This window comes from Dasypus novemcinctus (assembly GCF_030445035.2).
Source record: "Dasypus novemcinctus isolate mDasNov1 chromosome 12 unlocalized genomic scaffold, mDasNov1.1.hap2 SUPER_12_unloc_1, whole genome shotgun sequence".
NCBI lineage: Eukaryota > Metazoa > Chordata > Mammalia > Cingulata > Dasypodidae > Dasypus > Dasypus novemcinctus.
In genome coordinates this window covers 885,259-905,712 of record NW_026688129.1, presented here as the reverse complement: position 1 = coordinate 905,712, position 20,454 = coordinate 885,259, and the positions used below count along the sequence as shown (strand labels likewise).

Below are 20,454 nucleotides of genomic sequence, written 5' to 3'. Positions count from 1 at the left end.
GGCCATCCCCATTGTGCCAGCTGTGCGGGGGCATTGGTGCCTGGAATCCCACTACATTTCTCTCACAGTGATTCTTAAACAGTGATACACTGCTCTTTCCAAGACAGTCATGGAGCTCAGCTGAAACAGGAGCTGGTTCTTCGGCATATCTCTGGAATAGATGTTCTGCTCTGGTCGAAAGGTTTGGAGTAGGCAGTAGAACTAAATGCAGTGCCAGTCATCCACCGTGATGGTACTCTCAAGACTGATGGATCCAGACTTAGTTGGAACACTCGCTGTGATGAAGAACCTACCAAAATAGGAGGTGACAAAAGGGTCTTTGAGCGTTTCACCTGATGTGGGCTGGACATCCCTTGCTGTACCTGGCATAGGACACCTGAGGACAAGGTCTGCCACAGTGAGTGAGATGAAAACTCACCATTCATCTCGATACCCACCAATCCCTAAGACACTTACGAACTCCAGGAGTTCCAAGTCCATGAGATGATCTCCCTGAGCACACACCCAGTTCACAGAGAAGAGTCATAAACTTTCCCATTCTGGATCTGTCCTTACCCAGCACGCAGGGGTCCTCGTGTGCATGTGGGAGAGCCCTTCTTAGCTATGGGGAAGCTCAGTTGGGACATTGTTCCCCATGGGCTGACAAGGATATCTACCCACAGTGGGCATACACCAGACTAACAGAGGCCTTCTGCTTCAGAAGGTGCTGTTTGCATAATTTCTTCATTACATACTTCCAGATTACAAACGTAAAGAACAGCAATACACACATTTTGAGAGGCCCAGATGGATCACATGCTTGCCTATGAAAAATGATTTAAACATCAAAGACAAACACACACACAATAACACACATATTTACTGTCCACTAGAAAATAAAATGACCACTGAGAAGGTAACACCTGAGGATTCGTCCACCAAGGCAATGTATTAGGCAGAATATGTAGCCCCAAATATATCTAGGTCCTTCAACAAGACACTTGTGAATGATGGCTGATATGGCATGAGGGTCGTTGCAGGTATGATTCAAGATTTTGAGATGAGAATTCCTGGAGTTTTCAGTGGGCCCTATACTTACTGACAAGTGTCCTTATTTGAGGATGAGAGGGCTATTAGGTTGCAGGACGTAACAAGACAATGTAACTGCTGAAGTAGACTGATTACATCAGTTTTCAACATGGCCTAAGAGGCCGTGAGTCAGAGAATTCAAGAAACCCTACTTTGGAAGCTGAAACTAGATTCTCTCCTAGAGTCTGTAGAGGAGATACATTCCTATAAATACCATGATTTGGCACAGTGAATCTGAATTCTATTTCAGACTTAAATACCAGAATTCTAAGGATGGAAATATGTGTTGTTTTGATTCGAAAATTTATCCTCTTCAAAATAGCATAGGAATCTCATGCCTCCAGGGAGGTGTATGTCCATCAGGACTACCCTAGTAACAGATCTGTGGCCCATGGATATGTCTGTGTTCAGGTATTTCTGTCAAGGAAAGGACTGAAGGAGCGGGTACTGATCAGGGCTGTGCTTGAACCGAGCCCGCCTGTGAGCCCCTGGCTGGGAGGCCAGTTACTAATGATTTCCCTATCAGAGCCTTAGGGCTTAGGAGACTGGAAATGAGCTGGAAACAGAAAAACTTCCTTGATTTTAATAATGGCCAGCTTCCCTTCTAGTTCATTTATTTAAAATTCACATACACAAGTTGTGAGGATTGGCTGCCCTTGTTGGTGAATGATGAAAACAAGACTGAGATCATTGTTTGTGGCAGAGCAGGGTGACTGCAGAGCTCTGGAGAAAAGGTGGTTTTCCTTGCAAACTGATGTGTAAAACACAAGGTGGAAGTTGTCAGAGACTAGTAGATTCATCCTATGTTGATTATTTATGAACATGCTCGCCAGCACATGATATTTTCCAGATGTATGAAAATTTTATTTTTAACACATTGGGAACAGCCAAAATATTCTGAAATACGGTTGGCCGGTTCACAACAACACCAGTTATTTCCGAGTATTCTCAGTTTTCACACTCTCACTAATCCATATGTTCGTTAATATGAAAAAAAGAAAAAAGACTATAGCTGTATTAGTCAGCCAACGGGGTGCTGATGCAAAGTGCCAGAAGTCTGTTGGCTTTTATAAAGGTATTTACTTGGGGTAAAGTTTACAGTTACAAGGCCCTAAGAGTCCTGCTCAATGTTTTCTCAGGAGAGTCAGTTGCCCCGAGTGGAAGCTGTAGGGAGGAGACCTCTGCCTGGGCTCCCTGGGCTTCCTGCCTCAGTCTCTGTCATAGGGCTCATTCCTTCCAGGCCTGCTCAGCTGCTCAGCTGCTCTGTTCTCTTCAGCTGCAAAGTGACAGGTGTGTGACTCCTCTCTCCCCATGGCCCCAGGATGAAACAAAACAGAGCTCCCTCCTCTTCCATGTGTCTTCTTAAGTAAAGACTTTTGTATCAGTCCACCAAGGGGACAGCTCTCAGTATAACCTACCTGTCTGCCTCTCCCATTTCCCCTATGAATACTTTCTTCCATTTGTATGTTACATATATTAGAATTGATGAATATTGGTGCACTGCTACTTCTATCCTCTATAGTTTTGATTTTATTTACACTTTTCAGCATGCAATTTTATAGGTATTGGTAGAATGTATAATGGCTCATAACCATCATTACGATGTCATGCAGAACAATTCAGTTTCCCTAAAAATGTCCTGATTTCCAACTTCTCTTCTCTCCCCCTCCCAAAAGAAAGTCTGGTGACCACTTCCGTTGCATCAGCACTAAAAAGTTTCTGTGATTTGAATGATACAAGATCTACTTTGGTCCATGGTTGCATCCTTGCTTATGTTTGTTCATTCCTCTATCTTGAGTGTGGAATAGTGATGCTTGCTCTCCTTCAGAGAGCATGGAGGCTTAGATCTTATAGGGCAGATGAAGGAAATGTTTTGCTTGCAGTTGTAGATACTCCTTGCCTTTTGGGATCATTTTGTTAGTTGCTCTGGGCAAATTCAATGATCTGGAGAGTAGGTGTTCTTGCACCTCTGCTGAGATTCAGGGCTCAAGCAGGATAGGAAAAGCCTCAAGGTTTAAGTCTCTACCTTGCCCATTTTCAGCTGGTGTAATGGGTAGACTCTGTCATCTCAGTCAGGTGAAGTGTGCATTTGTTTGGTCAAGAAAGCACTGAGCTAATTTCAATGTAAGGGTCTTTCCTGGACTTTAATCAGTGAGTTGATGGCATAGATGGCAGAATACTTCTACAATCAATGAGGAGATTGCCGTCAGCAACGAGTGACGTCTCATCCTTTGGTTTGAAATTCTTACAAGGAGAATGATCTCATCATTCAGAGAGAGAATCTCCATCTGTATGTAAGATAGCTAGCTTCTCCGGTGGGAGTTGTAAAACTGACTCTGCCCTCTGATTATTTTCAAGGACTTTAAGGACCCTCTGTTTCCACTAATCAAGAGGCTACTGACAGTTCATGGCATTGTTACCAGATTTTGTCTAGGTTCTTGACTGAGCTGCAGAAATGAATTTCAAGAGCTCATCGAGGGGAAAAAAGAAGAGCACATCTGTTGAGTTAGACCAATAATTTATTCAGGTCGGGTGGGAAGAGAAATGGGAGAAAATGACAGATCACAGGTCCCAAGTAGAGAGAAAGATGCTGAGAAGTGATCAAGCAGGCTGAGTTACAGACTACAATTTCTCATTATAGTTTATAAGTGTCCAGGTTTGACTTGCATGTTGATCCATGTGGTAGAACTCAGCGGGAGAAGGGTGCAGAAGGCAGAAGCAGGGCAACCCAGCACTGGGACTGAGACAGGGGGAAGGCAAGAGAGCAAGAGAGCTTGGCGCTTGCGTTCAAACTGTAAATTATTCCACACTTTGCTAATGGTAGGGTACGTGTTGCAGCTGTTTGTTGTTTTGATTGATTTCCTCTCCCATCAATCCCCCAGGAGGGCCCAATTATTAAGTCCTTGGGGAATATCCTGGGCTTCTCCTGCCTCGTGGAGGAAATGGTCTTCTGGATGGCAGAACCGTTTGTGGGGTCCCGCAGCCTTCTTGAGGTTACTGATGTCCCCGTGGACTCTTTGCCAGGTTCCAGATCTGACTCTTGACTCCCTGTCTTACTAGCTGGCTTCAGCATGAGTTGGCAATAGTGATCCAAAATATCATCCCGTGGTATGACTCTTTCAATGTTCATAAGAGGCAGGGATCTGGCCTAGAGTGTTTTTAAGCCCTTAAGTATTTTGTGGAGAAAGAAGGTTTTGTTCTTGAAGCTACAGTTTTGAGATCTCTGAAAAGAAATTTGGGTCAGGATGAATTTATTGATTTGGGCCTGTTCGAGAAAAAAGTGGCACTCACTTGGGCCCAGAAACTGAGGCTTGCAGGCAGGCAGAAGTTTATTATGGGGAAGCTTTCTGAACGGCGGGGGTCTGAAGGACTTTGGCCCCTCGTGGAAGGTGCAGGTGTGAATTTATACAGTACCTCAATAGGCAGGAAATGCTAGCTCAAGGGAAGGGGGTTAGAATTAGAGCCTGAGTATAGCCTGGGTTAAAAGTGAATTCTTCTGGTGCTTGGCCTGGGGGTAGTGGCCTAGGAGGTGGGTAAGCATTGCCTGGGAGGAGGGCTGGGACACTTGGATCGTGTTCCCAGCACTGTCCATCCCCCTCATGTCCCAGCCTCTCCCCAGGAACCTGGGAATCAGAAAGCCAGCAGCCTGAAGCCTGTTCTGGAAGGGGGTTCCTGTCTTTTCCTTTGTACTTGGCACTGAAGGAGCACGTGGGCCTTCACTACCAGTAAGAGGCACTCTTACTCCTCAAGCACAAGTCACGCTGATGAGGAAGCCTTTTCTGGCAGGGCAAGCAGGGCGAGGTGCAGGCAGTGGGAGCTTGCTGGACTTCACCCACACAGGGCTCTGAGGAGGTGTGGCCTCTCTGTGAGGACTGTCAGCCAAGCTCAGCCTTGAGAAACCTGTGGCTTGCATCACGCAGGAGGAGGGGGACACGATGTTTTTGCTCATCTACTGGCATCTCAGTTCACTCTAATGGGGAGCTTGATGATGCATTTATATTATAACATTGTCTATTTAGGGAAAAATAATATGCTAATGAATGACTGATACATGCCTGAAATATTTTTTCTAAATTAATGTATCATGAGTACACTTTGTATGAAAAAAATCATGCATTATTCTGTTGTTTCATCATTTATATGTACTATATATTTTTGACGCTCTGTACATATGTGTGTGTATAAGAAATGTGATATTAAATTAAAGGGCTTTGCATAGAATCATAAGTTATAAAGGTCTTTAAGTGTACAGGCCTATTACTTGATGCCACATGAGATGGAGAGAAGAAAGTAGTTTCTTAGATGATACCCCTATGTCCATGCCAGGATTACCCACTTCCTCCTTTTCCTTGAGAACACGGGCCTCTACAGAGTGGTCCCAATTTTGTCTGGAAATTCTCAGACTGAGACCTTTACAGAGATGGACAATGCATGTTCTGTTCACAGTTTCAAGCACATTCTGAAGCAGAAAAAATCTCAGAATATACATGTACTCTTTTATAATATGTAGGAATGTGTATATGCATGTTCACCGAAAGGGAATAGCAATAAAAACATGATTTGAGGTTGAAACGTGGATACATAAAAGCAGTTCCTAGAACTGATGGACTTGAATGTAAAATATTTTAAGATGGTTATTCAATAATATTATTTAATTGAATTGAAAGGAAAAAGATATAGTGTAGATATCTTGGGTGACTGAAAACTCTTTCTTTGGTGGCAGAGTTTGGGAAGTAAGGAGATCATCTGGAGGCAGGTGATAATCATGGAAGCCTGGGAGAGAAGGTAGTGAGATAGAAGGAGAGTGAAGGAGGAACATGACTGCTCAGGGTAAGCGAAGATTTTATAGCAGAGACCATTGGGCTATCAGATTTACATTTTGTAGTTGCTGCAGAAAGCATGAGACAATGAATTCTACCAGTTCCATCTGTAGCATGGGGCAGGACAACATCATTTCTTTTGAGGAATTGGATCAGAATCGGAATAAAGACTTGAAGGATATACGAAGTTTCTTAATCATGTAAGTGGTTTCTAGAATTACAAATCCTTTCAGTTAATGAGGGAAGGTGATGGTGTACAGGATTACCTTGGGGAGAAGCAAGAAGATGGCACAGTGAGAGCATGGAAGGACTGGAAAGTTGACCCTAGGAGGACGTGCTGATTCCTGAGGTTGCCACGAGAATCCTCAGTTGTGGAGTGCTGTGTAGTCAAAGGTACCCCTAGAGTTCAGGCCTATTATGCAGACCTACAAGCTGTGACCATGGTCTCCCCACTGCTTAAATTCATGCCCACCAGTGGGAAGTCACCGACAGTCCCAGGTCCAGAGATCCCTGGTAGAGAGTGGGAGAAGCAGTGATTTCATGAGTAATGCAGAAACCTGGATCTGTTCTCGGTGATAGGAATCATGTTTTCTCCAAGATGTGTCAGCAAAGGAAGCTCCAGGTAGACACACACTCTCAAGGTGAACCTTAATGATGCAGTATGTAGTGCACATCTAACTTTTCCTTTCAAATTGAGCAATTAGACATGGAGGGGACATTTCTACTCGTGACGTCTCAATACCAGCCCAGGGATCACTGAATTGAGCAGCCTGGTGTGTGTCTGTTTGGTGAATGGGCTATTGTCTCTCAGTGGAAAGGATTCACCAATCAGCGATTTCCTAGAAGTCAGTTGGACAGAAACAGTTTTCTGAGTTGATCCTCATGCTTTAAGTCTTCCTTGTCCCACAGGACTAACACCACTGTCCTCTGCTGAATACCCCATCCAGGATTAGGTTGCCTCATACCTGACAGTTCCTTAGATTAGCTATTTGTCTATTAAGAATTGCCTGCATTATTAATTAATTAGCAATTGTAGCACTAGGCAGTTGAAGGGTGTGAAAAATACGGCTATAGGAAACTGAAAAGTGATCTGAAACTTCCTTTTTTAAGAAAGACTGTGTTTATGGCAAGATTGCTAAAATTTTATAACACTTGAATCAGTAATAATAACATAATGAAGAAGTTTTGAGGCACTAGTCAATGAGAATACTCAGAATTCATTTTGTTGTGCAGCCATTTTGGTACTGGCTCTGTCAAGGTATTCCATATTTCTACCTTAAATAAATTGTTGAAAAAGTAACTTTCTGTTGAAATGCAGGCCATTTCATTTGTATGCCAGGATTGTGTCACCATTTTTTAGTCTTTCCTGTATTAGATTACTTGAGTTTAAAATCTTTACATTCTTCAAGACTTTTCAGAATTATTTATAGTGCTATAACATTGGTATGTTTTCATTCTCAGAACCAGTCTTTACAACATAGCATTGGGTTGTATGACAGCAGAGTACAACATGCTTGGTTCTGGAAGTGGAGTGCTGGATAAATCTCATTCCTTCCCAGGGGCTCAGTGTTAAATTTAGGTGCTGATGAAGTAGTGTCATAGTCTATGGGGTGGGAGCAGCCAATGGAACCCTACAACAAATACTTTATATGAAAAAAGGGAATCTATACTGACAAGGTAATAGTGAAATTGTAGAGAATGCAAGGAAAATTTCAGGTAAAGCATTACTTGACAATAGAAAATGATCAATAAATAAACTTCATAGGCATAATTTTCAGAAATTTGGGGGGAAAAATGTCCACACTTTGACCAAGTTCATTACCATGCAGAAATTCCAGGTAAATGGGTCAAGTTAACTCGAGGATTTTGGAAGGAACCCTGAAAAGAGCAGAGGTGCAAGAGAGCTTTCACCTACTCAAACACTCCCTTGGTGAGAACATTTAGAGTTTAAAATTAAAGTCTATTCCTTTTCCCTTGAATAACTTACTGCAATAAAAAACACAGGGAATATATAGACATATATCTGTGTAACTATTACTACCAAGTGGATAGTGAATGCCCCCAGTTTTCCTCTTCTACCTCTGTAATTCATAACTCAAGCCCCTTCTGTTTTCTTCTGGCAATGTTTGATCTCCCTGTTCAACTAGTTTCCTTGAATTATGCCTTAAACTTGGAACATTTCTAGTGTAAAATTCACAGGTATTCACTTTATTCACTGATATGTATCACCATCACAGTGTCCATATTAGAAAGTAGTCATCACTATTTTAACTTGTATAGCTTCTCTTCATTCTCTCCTGAATCCCATTAAACCGTGTGTTAAGTCATTTCCCTCATATCTCTTCTGAGTCAGTAGAGGAAAGGTACTGGGGGCCGTGCTGGGGCTCCCAGGGCACAGAAGAAAGGCAAAAGGGAAAGTCATGATGTCTTCCACCTTGCTCAGTGTCAGTCTAGGCTCTGCCCACACTGATGGGCATGTCTCTAAGAACATAGCTTGTGATTTTCAGAGTAGGGAGGGAGCCAGAAACTTGAAGCTGGAGGTGAGATGAGAGAGGAAGCCCAGGACCCTGGCAGGAAGGCCCTCCCTCCCTCCACTCCCTGCACCTGGGAAGAGCTTCAGCTCGTTGGTCCCAATCCCACTCAGTCCAGCCCCTCCTGGGCTCCCTGAAGGACCGACCTGGTTCTGGCCTCGCACTCCCTGCCTCACCGCCTTTGCCTTCTCTCCTGATGACTACTGAGCCCTCAGATCTCAGGTGTTTGTGTCGTAGAGGCACGTTCATTAGGTTTTCTTGGGAAGGGCACTCAGCTTTCCACTGTCCCATGGAGTACCCATGACTCTTGATGAAATACTTTGTGCTTCACCTGTTTATGTGATTTCAGCATTTTCCAAGGGAGAGGAACTCACTTGGCCTGCATTCCTGCACATGCACAGACGCTGGACCCTGGGACCCATTCGCTATCTCCATATCTTTGTGTGTACATGTAAAATATGGCCAGAAGAGCTATAGATTAATACCAACAAGAAATTCCAAGGCATTCAGATCAGTTGGCCTTTTGTGCATCAGTGATATTTCTCCATGGTAAAAACATAATTTATTTTAATATTGTCATCCCATAGAGTTTCTTCTTACACAGAGAATAAGAATATTAATGAGAGAAACCCATCTGGTACAATGAAGGGTAGGAATGGAGTAGTTTCATTATGTCAATCCCATCATTTTGCATGTGAGTGTCACTGTATCAGACAGGAAGGTCTTAGAGGCTATGAAGTTGGGTGAGCTGAAACTCCTGATTCTGGCATAGATTTCCCACGAACAGACGGGGTGGAGACAGAGGAACAGGTTGAGTCATAAAGCAAATTTATAAAGCAGATTCTAGTGTGGTAGCAGTGGGCTCTAGGAATGGATTTTGTGGATAGGGGAAAAAGATGAGATGACATGGATGGACTGCAAGGCGGTGGCACATGGAATCGGGAAGGGGATCGAGAGGCTATGACAGCAACAAGGCAGGCATGTCTTCCTGGAGCCAAAATAGAATTTGTCTTAGTCGAGCGGGTGGTGGCAGTGGCCATGCAGTCCCTGGGATGGGCCCCAGGGGGAGGGGAGCCGAGGAGTGAGAGTCAGGAGAGAAAGGACCATGGGTGTGGGGATCCCCGTGCTAATTCTCGGGGGATCAGTTTCAGGAGCAGGTTCTTACATCCACTTGCCTGGGTGTCATGAAGTTACTGAGTATGTATCGATCAGAGTGAGAACGGTGATGTGGGGTATTCCTAGGAGAGGAAACAGGGCCCTGCCAGTAACCCCTCTCTCTCATCCCACTCTTCCATCTGTCCTCCCTGGCCTGTAGCCTGGATGTCAGCACCCTTGTCCTGTACTGGGAGCCAGGCCTAATGCATAGAATACTCAGGAATTCTTCCTGCACTTTTAATTCAAGCAAGTAAGTCATAATAGAGGTTTATTTAGCATAAAACTTACATTTCTGAAGATATGAACTGTCCAATTCGGTGCACCAGCCAAGGTGCTTTCTCACATTGTCAACCCCTGGTGATCCTCAGGTCCTGCCCCATGGCACAGCTGGCTGCCTGTCTCTGCCGAGATCCCTGCCTTCCCCTCCAGAATCTACTGTGTCCTGGAGATGTGCTGTGGGCAACCAGGCATAGGGCTTGTCTCTCATAAAATAATCAGAGAAGGTAATGAAGAGCTGCTTTATGCCTGTTTGCATTTCTTCTTTTTTTTTTTGTCAATTATGGTAAAAGAGAGACAATTAAGTTTGAAAGGGTTTAAATCAGAGGGGAAAAGGGGAGATTATATGGCACACTTGTTCTATGACACCTGCAATTTCTAAAAGTATAAAGATAGATAGTTTTATTAAATATAAGGACAGTACAGGTACAAACGAACACCTGACTTCTTCTACAAGGTGACATTATGATAAAATATATACATATATACACACAATTGTTAAGGGTGGCTTGCCTGTTTCACAGTGGTATAGTCATTTCTGGCTTGATTGCCTTTTGCTTCAGAGTCTTTCAGTATAACTGCAGCGGTGTTGTCAGGTAGCATGGCAAGAGCTGTAAATGTGGGCAGCACATCTGAGACGGGTTTCAAAAGAAGATTCCCAGGCCCACCAGTCCCGAGTCTAGCAAGGCTGATTAGAGGCACCGCTGCAGAGCAGGGAGCTAAGAATGGATTCTCAGGTGCTCTTGTACTGGTTCTGGACGCTGCTGTATATTTACAATGTGGTGGTACATTTGTGGCTCTTTGGGTCCTTCCTGGTGGATCTTGGAGATTCATATCATGAGCAGAAAGTTTTGGTGGTGGCACAGATGGATGAGACTCTGTTTGTAGAAATTTCAGAAAATGTTCTGAGAAAGAACTATTAAATACACGCTGTCGACTAGGTTTCAGAGATGTATTGGGAACACTTTTTGATCCTCCTCCAAGCCAACCACTCATCCATCTGGTAACTGCACCCTGGCCATCAGTGAACAACTCTTCCATTTCCTCCTTTTTCATACCCAGACTGCTTCCCATTAATCTTAATACCTCAGAACGCTTGGTTTTTGGTGCCTGAAAGTATCTAATAAAGAGCTTTCTCATTAGGACTTTGTCCACTTTTCCTTCCGTGCTCTTTAGTACGTTCGTCAATTTCTTTTGTACCTCATCCAGCCTTTCTTCTTGGTATGCATTTTGTTTTTTAAGATTTTTAACTTGTTCTTCCTTCAGAGTTAACTGTTCTCTCAGTCTTGTTGCCGAGTCCAATGCAGCATTCGCCTCATCCAAACGTTCCTGTAATGATGAAAGTTTTCCTCCCAGATATTCTGCCTTTGTCTTCCATTCCCCCACAAGGTGGTTTTGCTTTGCTAGTTCGGCAGAATACATGGCTTTTTCCTCTTGCTGGAAATGGTCTAGTACCCCCTGCAGGTTGGCTAGGGAGAGAGCATACTGCTTTACTTGTTCTTGTGAGATGGAAAGCTGCTGTGCAGTTTCATCCCTCTGTGCAGAGACTGCATTCAGTTGGAGCTGCAATGATGCTACCTGCAAACTGTCTTGACGCCTTGCATCCGTCATTGCATCAGAGGATGAAAGTAGCTTGTCTTCCAGTGCTGTGACTTTCTTTCTTAGGCTGTTCTCCCTGTCTTCTGCAGCCAAAGCTTCACGAGTAGAAGAGTCTTGTGATTGTGAAACATGCTTATGCAGGCTCTCTAGCTCCCAGTTTAAGTGTAATTCCTTGTTATGTAAATGCTGTAGCTCATTCTGCAGGGCACTGTTTTCCATTTGTTTCTGTTTCAGGGCCAACAGGACTTGATCTCTCTCCTAGTGAAACACAGCTGCCTTCTCCTGCATGGATTTCACTGCATTTAAAAGCTGATCTAACTCCCCAGTCTTGTCGTGTTCCTTTCCTTTGAGTAGTTGTTCCAAAACAAGAGCCTTCTCCTTCATTGCCTGGCACTCAAACTCCCTTTCTTGCAGCATGATTGAAATCATGGTATTAGCCTCTTGTAATGCTTGATGTTCTGTTTCCTTTACCCTGGATGTTTCTGCTATTTTTTCATTTTCCTCTTTCAGTTTAGAAATGTCCATTTCTAAAATTAATATTCTCTCCTTCAGGTTTGTCACTGCCTGCCTTAAAAGTTCATTTTCCTTCACTTTGTTAGTGAAATTCTCATTTAACGAAAGGAACTTGGCACTGTTGGCTTCGATTAAGAGGTCTTTTTCCTTAAGTAACTTTTTAAAAACATCTTGTTTGTCCTTTATCTCCTTAACTTCTGGATCATTTTGTTCATGTTCTTTTCCTTGTAGCTCTGGGGCGGCAGCAATTAAATGACATAATGTGTGATTCTTTTCCTGTAGAGTGCTGATTGTTCCATCTTTTTCCTGCAGTGATTTTCTTAACTCTTGGAACTCTTGTTGAAGTAATTTAGAAGGCTCCCTCAGTACATCAGATTTAATATCCCTAAGAGATTCTGCTGACTGTGAAACAGGTGATGGTCCAGAGGAGAGCTGTGGTAAAATGATATCAAGTTTTCCTAAAAGAAGATCCTCGGTGTTGCAAAGCTTCCCTAGGCTGTGCTGAACTTGTGCTAATTTCTTCCCAAAATTTTTGAGTTTGCTTTCGTTCTGCTTGTACCGTTGGATTAGTTCAGTACGCTCTCCTTGGAATTTACAGTTATTTTCACTGTCAACCAAAACCTGAGCCTGAAGTTGATGAAATTCCTCCTGTACTTGGGCTGACTCACAGTGTATGTTTTGTACTGTGGTCATCACTTGCTGTTTCCACCCTTCCATTTCCTTTACTTGTTGCTTTAATTTATCCCGTTCCTGTAGTACCTCCTCAAAGTGATGACTGTTAACACCTCCGTCCTCGTTACCAGTGCTGGATGCATGTAGAACAGTCAATAAAGTCTGACATTTCTGACTCAATGCATCTATTTCAATGTCTTTTTCTCGAATGATATATGATAAATTATGCACAGTTTCTCTAAACATATTCTGGTCACTACTTTCAAATCGAGTGCACAAGGTTTTATTTTCTTCTTGCAGCTTCCTAAGGACTGCTTCTTTGTCAGAGACTATGTCCACCATTTTGTGGTATTCTCTTTTTAGGTGGCTATTTTCCCTAGTCCTCTCACTGAGAACAGCTAATACGTGTTCTCTCTCCAGGACAAAGGCCTGCATTTGCTGTTGGAGATAAGCAGCATCCTGGGTGTAGGGAGCTGAAGAGGTTCTTGCATGAAGAGCTTGTATTTCCGAATCTTTCTGCTGGATTATGTGAGTTAGTTTCACAAGCTCCTCTTTGGACAGCTGATCAATCTGCTTTCTTAAATATATATTCTTTTTGTTTAGAATTTTAATCTCTAATTCCCTTTCTTTTATCCCCTTTACTAACATTTCAATTTCACCTTTAGATAAATCAAGCCTTTTCACTTCCATATTCTATTTTAAGGCTCTCAACTTTCTTGTCAACAGAAATATCCAAATTCTCTGTTTGAAGTCCCTGTCTTCCTTCCTGCATCTGGGTTCTGACTTGTTCAATAGTGTCTTGCAAATTCCTTGTTTCCTCATCCTTCTCTAAGCAAAGCTGGGCCTGTGAGGTATTCATTTGCTCATGCTGGTATTGAAACTCATCCCTTTCCTTTTTGTGCTCCTCTAAAAACCGAAGCAGTTGAATCTCACTCTGGTTTTGATCTTCAGTTGTCTTCTGATGATGTTGTGTTTCCTCTTGAAGATCACCCTTTACCATATACAGTTGAGATACGTCAGACTCAGTGGCTGGCTGCAGATTCTGCACCTGCTCCTGTAGCACAATCTGTCCTACTCTAAGATGACTGATGTCTACATCTTTCTCCTGTAATTCATTTTGGTAACTTGTAGATCGCTGCTTGACTTGAAGCTCTGAAGCTTCATGCTTCTCTTCTAGGTCTGCACAGTGTTTAAGTCTCTCATTCACTGATTTTAAGGTTGAATGAATGGATTCGCTCTCCTCTCTGCTCGAGTTAGGTAAAGCTGCTTCCACGTCCTCCATGCCTTCCTTCAGCTCCCCTCTTGTCAAGTTAGACCTCTGTCCAGTGAGAGAAGCCAGGCTGCCCCTCCATCTGCCCAGAGTTTGTCCCAAGCTGGAGCCGAGGTCACCAAGCCAGGACGACATCGCTGTGGGTCAAGGAACTACACGGTCTGCTGTGAGTGAAGCAGCCGATGTGGTCAGACTCTCCCACCAAGTGTCCTCCAACTGCTGCCTTGACGGAACTAGTCCAAATCTAAGCACTCAGGATTCCACAGCACAGTGAGGGGTTGCTGGGCAACACCAGCTTCAGGGGCTCCCCCCAGCTGCCCGGCTCTGCCCAGAAACACCAAGACCTGGCCTGGGACTTGACCACAGGCCTCCACCAGTGACTCAGTCAGGTCCACGGAGCCTCCGCTCCTTCCCACACCTTCCCCCCACCCGAATGGGCTTTTTCTTCCTCTGCTTTCCTGACTTTCCCCGGTTCCACGGGCAACTCCTGCCACCTCCACCCCAGTGCGGGGACACCTGCCCTGAGAGCAGCAGTGGCTTTTTGGAGTCCAATTTTATGACAGTTGATTTTTAGGTTGTTTTCTTTCTCTACATTTTAATCTGTTTAGGGCAAGAATATGCCTCGTACTTATTTCTCTTAGAAGTATTTATTTATTAAAAATATTTTTTTTATTCAAAAATAAATATTTTGTAATACTTGGAAAGGAGAAAGTGAAAAAATAGAAAAAATGGAATTCATTTCAAATTTTTAAAATGTGTGTTCACTTCTTTTAGAAATGCCCAGTCTCGGGCAACATCCCAGACCTGCTGATTCAGAAACAATGTTTAAGAAGATAAGCAGGTGTTGTGCTCATTAACGTGTGAGAAGCACAGAATTGTAAGGATTTTAAGATGCAGCATTTTAATTATGATATTTATTGACTGTCTTATTTTAGTACAAGTGCTGGACACTTTGCCTAGTGCTTCATATGCATTTTCTCATTTAATTCTCACCCGGGCTATTCTAGCTCTCTTACCTTTTCTTATCAATTTTAAAATAAACTTGTCAATTTCTCCAAAAAATCAGTGCAATTTTCATTGCAGCCGTTCAATTTATAGATTAATTCAGAGTAAACTGACATAACATTAAGGTTTCTAGCCCATCAAAAAGGTCTATCTCGGGCGGCGTACTTGGCCAAGTGATTAGGGCATCCTTCTACCACATGGGACGTCCGTGGTTCAAACCCCGGACCTCCTGGACCCGTGTGGAGCTGGCCCATGCGCAGTGCTGATGCGCGCAAGGAGTGCCCTGCCACACAGGGCTGTCCCCCTCGTAGGAATGTCCCCCGCATAGGGGAGCCCCATGCGCAAGGAGTGCTCCGGGTAAGGAGAGCCGCCCAGCAGCAAAGAAAATGCAGTCTGCGTAGGAATGGTGCCGCACACCCGGAGAGCTGACACAGCAAGGTGACAGAAACAGAGATTCCAGCCCCTCTGAAAACAAGAGGAGCCGACAAAGAAGATGCAGCAAACAGACACAGAGAAGCAGGGTGGGCAGGAGAAGGGGAGAGAAATAAATAAATGAATAAATCTTTTAAAGAATTTTTTTAAAAAGAGAAAGTTATATCTCTCTGTTCATCTAGGTAGTCTATATTTTCCATTTAGGTTCTCTTTTATTTCTCTTAGAGATACTTTATAGTTTCTAATTTTTTAAAAAAATATTTCCATTAGAAATTTGTAGTTTTACAGGACAGTCTTACATAAAATTAAGGGTTCCTAAGTACTACCTCATCACCAAGCCATTGTGTTGGTATAGAAGTTTTGTTAGAATTCATGATAGTTACAATTAAGGAACGAGTAATGAATTAATACATCTCCTTCAGTAAATCAGACTGAGATAAATTTATAGTTTTCTCACACATTGTCTTCAGCCCCTGTTATTTTTGAGATATTCAGATAGTTGTGCGTGATGTTGTAATGACATATACGAGCCATTGTACACTTGTCAAAACATAGGTAATTGTGTGGTCCAAAATGTAAAGCATAACGTAAACTATACACCACTCTTAGCAGCAATGCTTCAATCTGTGTTTTATTTATTTATTTTTTTAAATTGATTTTGTAAAAATATTACATTAAAAAAATAGGAGGTCCCATTCAACCCCACCACCCCCACGGCACCCCTCCCCCCCCCAGCAACACTCACTCCCGTCATCCTGACACATCCATTGCATTTGGTAAGTTCAATCTGTGTTTATTAATTGCAACCAATATACCATATTGATGAAAGATGTTAATGGGTAAAATTGTAGAAGCAGGAAGTTTGGGGTATATGGGAATCCCCGATATTTTTGATGTACCATTTATATAATCTAAAGCCCCTTTTATTTTCTTGTTACAATGACTATAATCCATCATGTTCCATAAGGTCCACTGTGTTCACATACAAGCCTTTGTGCACAATGTCCACTTTCCTAGGATTCTCATGACGAACTTTTTTTAAATCCTTTACCCCAGTGAAAACACTATTATTTCAGAATTCCCTGTTCATGTTTCACTATTTGCTGCCACTGGACCTTTGCACATGCCATAGAACCTACCTGTCATATTCTTTATCAGCTCATATCTTGTGTTGTGTTTCTTTTTTGATCTCTGTCCCTTTATCTTTCCTATCTAACTTGGAATCCCCTTCCTTTCTGGAACTTGCTCTTCCAGAAAAGCAACTCTCCTTCCAACTCTGGTCATTCTCTTGCAGTTTGATCCCCTTAACAATTTGTTATTCAATTTATAACATTCAGAAGAGATCTTGTATAATGTATGAATCTTAATTCAGCAATCCTGTCGTCATATAGTGATTCCATTAACAAAAATATTCTAGGTTGTACATAAATGTAGTATTTCTTTAAAAGTTTTGCATTATGCATTGGCAGTGATTCAATTCAGTGAAATTTGATTTTTTCCACCCTATATTTTAAGAAGCGTTATTACGCAAGTTGAGTTACATCTATAATTTGTTGGCTGTCAGGATGTTCTGGTGGATTCCTAAGAATGGTTCCCTAGACTGGTTTGGGTATGTTACTTTGGCCCTATTTACATTCTTCCTTAGTATCATGTATTAGGTACAGCAATCAATAAATGCTAAGAGTGGTCAACTATGTGTAAGATCAGATGCCTTTGATTTAAAGATTGTGTGCCTTTGATTTTCCTGGTTTAGATTCCTGTTTTTAAAATACTTTAGATCGTTTTGAAGAGAAGCTGTATCCATTTTCATGGTTGGCATCTAATTCAATGCGTAGTCAAAGAGTGACTCATTCTCATTGCATATTTCCTTTTAAATCAATGTATATATGCCAGTCTTCCACTCACTAACCAAATATTTCTTCCCATTAGATTTATATTTTCATGTCGTTGGACTCAAAGCTTGGTACAATCACAGAATATTAGATATGGCATCAAGTCCTGGCTTTGCTACTCAGTAGCTGGGTGAACTTGACCATGCCATTTAATTTCTCTGCGTTTCTGGTATTTTATCTGTGAAATGGGGATGATATTTATTTCACCACCTGCCACATATGATTATTGTAAGGATCAAAATGAAACTGAAGTTAATGTGACCTGAAGAGACTTGAGTGAGTGAATCCTGAGGTTGCACAGCCAGGAGAGCAATAAAGCCAGGACTGAGCTGAGGGCTGCTTGTGCCTTGGTGACTGTTTCAACACAACTTTGTTCTGTACCTTGGTAGATAGTCTCTGTGTGAGTTTGTTGACATAAGCTTTGTGAAAGTGCTTTGTAAACTAGAAAGGACACTGTCAATCCAAGGTCCACAGGATGGAAGAATAGAATATCGATTAGAGTGGACTTACTGATATTCTGTTCATGAACTATTGTGATTAGTAATGGAAGAAAATGTGGCATTGGTGTGGAGAAAGTGGCCATGGTGGCTGCTGGGTGTTGGGAAAGGGAGGAAGAGATGATATATGGAGGCGTTTTTGGGACTCACACAGGCACTTGGCTCGCCACATGGGCACTCGCGTGGGCACTCGACTTGCCACAGCGATACTTGGCTCGCCACGTGGGCTCTCGTGCAATCACTCAGCTCACCACACAGGCATGCTTTCTCTTCTTCTTGTTCACCAGGAGGCCCCAGGGATCAAACCCAGGTCCTCTCACATGGTAGGCAGAAGTCCTATCACTTGAGGTACATCTGGTTCCCCTGAGTGTTTTTGTTAAATTAGCAATATTTAAACAATTTGTTACTTAACACATCTTGGAACGCTAAAATTCTGCCTTCCATTCAACATCAGAAACTCAAGTTTGCTAAATTCTCTGCTGTTAGCAAGGATTGGGTCTTTTCAAAACTTCCAATGAATGCCACATTCATCATTCTCTTCTTAGGCTTTGCCAGTGATACCTCTAACTTCAGTTCTACTCACATTTTGTTCATGATGAATTACGCATTCTCCAAGATGATACAAACTTTCTTTCCAGCTCTCACTCCTTTTTTGAATGCTCACAATTCTTCTAGGCTTTACTCCATACCTATTACAAAGCTGTTCCCATATTTTTAGGTATTCGTAATAGGAGCACCTCCCTTTCTGTTCCCAAAAACTCCTTTAGTGTCTTGGATGCTAAAACAGCTCCCATGAAGTCAGTTGGCTGAACAGCAGGAGTTTACTGGCTAACACTGTCAGAGGCTGGAAGGCTGGCTTCTTCCTGGGGTCAGTGTCTTGTGACTGGCTGTGTTCTGTGGTTCCTCGGCTTTTCTGTCACATGACAAAATGCACAGGGTGGCATCTTCTCTTCCCTCTTCTGGACCCATTGACTTCTAGCTGCTGACTGCTCCCCGTGGCTTCTCTCCCAGTTTCCAGTTTCCTTTGCTTAGAAGGACCTCGGCCCAATTGGATTAAGGCCCACCTTCATTCAGTTTGGACAGACCTTAGGTAATACCATCTGCAAAGGTCCTATTTACAAATGGGTGACACCCACAGGGCCCGAGATTGGGACCTGTACATGCCTTTTGGTGAGGGGAGGGCATAATTCAATTCCAACAGGAATTTCTCCACATCCCCATCCACACTTGTTATTTTCTGGGGTTTTATTTTCTTTTACTAATCATCATTGAGTATGTGTCATGGGGTATCTCATTGTGGTTTTGATTTGCATTTCCTTAATAACTTATGATGTGGAGCATCTTTCCATGTACTTATTGACCATTTGTATGTATTCTTTGAAGAAATGTCTGTTGAAGTCCTTTGATCATTTTCTTTTGGGTTGTCTTTCTTTTTATGGTATTAAAAACATGCTTCGTATGTTCTGGGTAATAAAGCCTTATTGGAAGTATGATTTGCAACTATTTTCTCCCATTCTGTAGTTATCATTTCATATTCTTGATAACACCCCCACATTTTTTTTTTTTCGATGATGTACATTTACACTTTTTTTCTTCTGTGGTTCAGTCTCTTGGTATCATAACTAGGAATCCATTATAAAATCCCCTTTACTTTCTTCTAAGAGTTTTATGTTTTAGCGCTTGTATTAAAGTCATTGATCTATTTGGCATTAATTTTTGTGTATGATGTGAGGTATGGGTCCAATTTCATTCTTTTGAATGTGGGCATCCAGTTTTCCCTGTTCAGTTTGCTTGAAGAGATTATTCTTTCCTCATTGAATGAACTGAGCACCCTTTTCAAAAATTAATTGGGATGGCGGTCTTGGCCCAGTGGTTAGGGCATCCGTCTACCACATGGGAGGTCTCCGGTTCATACCCTGGGCCTCCTTGACCGGTGTGGAGCTCGCCCACGCACAGTGCTGATGTGCACAGGGAGTGCTGTGCCACACAGGGGTGTCCCCTGTATAGGGAAGCCCCACGCGCAAGGAGTGCGTCCCGTAAGGAGAGCCGCCCAGTGTGAAAAAAATGCCCAGGAATGGTGCCGCACACACAGAGAGCTGACACAAGATGATGCAACAAAAAGAAATGCAGATTCCGGGTGCTGCTGATAAGGATAGAAATGGTCACAGAAGAACACCCGGCAAATGGACTCAGAGAGCAGACAACTGGGGGTGGGGGGAAGGGGAGAGAAATAAATTAAAAATAAATCTTTAAAAAATAAAATAAACTGTGGAGAAAAACGGTGCTCACTGGGACCCAGAGACTGGTTGCAGGCAGAAAGTTTCTTGGGACGCTCTCCCAATGGAGAGGATCTGAAGAACAGACTTGAGCCCACCCACCAGCATGGTGGGGGCCTGAAGAGAGACTTGAGCCCACTCGTGAAAGGTGCTGATGTGAATTTATACAGAACATCCATAGACGAGGAAATGTTAGTTCATGGGGAGGGGTTAGGGTCGAGAGTACAGCCTTGGGTCAGTAAAGGACTGTAAAGGTGAATTCTTGTGTAAGGCTTGGGGGTGGTGGGCTAGGAGGTAGAGTTTTCTTGGAATGCAGGAGGGTCTGGTGGCCTGGAAGGGATGAGGGTCCTTGTCTGCTCCATTCCCACTGTTAATGGCTCATTCTTGGAGGGAGGTATGCTGTCTTCCACACGTAGGCAGCTTGCTCAGCCGATGGGAATGGAGCCAC

General features: G+C 42.9%; 1 pseudogene; it reads right to left on the bottom strand.

The window, feature by feature from the left end:
* Positions 1-10,271: 10,271 nt before the first annotated feature.
* LOC131277400 (thyroid receptor-interacting protein 11 pseudogene) lies at positions 10,272-14,039 on the bottom strand (annotated as a pseudogene).
* Between the last annotated feature and the right edge of the window lie 6,415 nt (positions 14,040-20,454).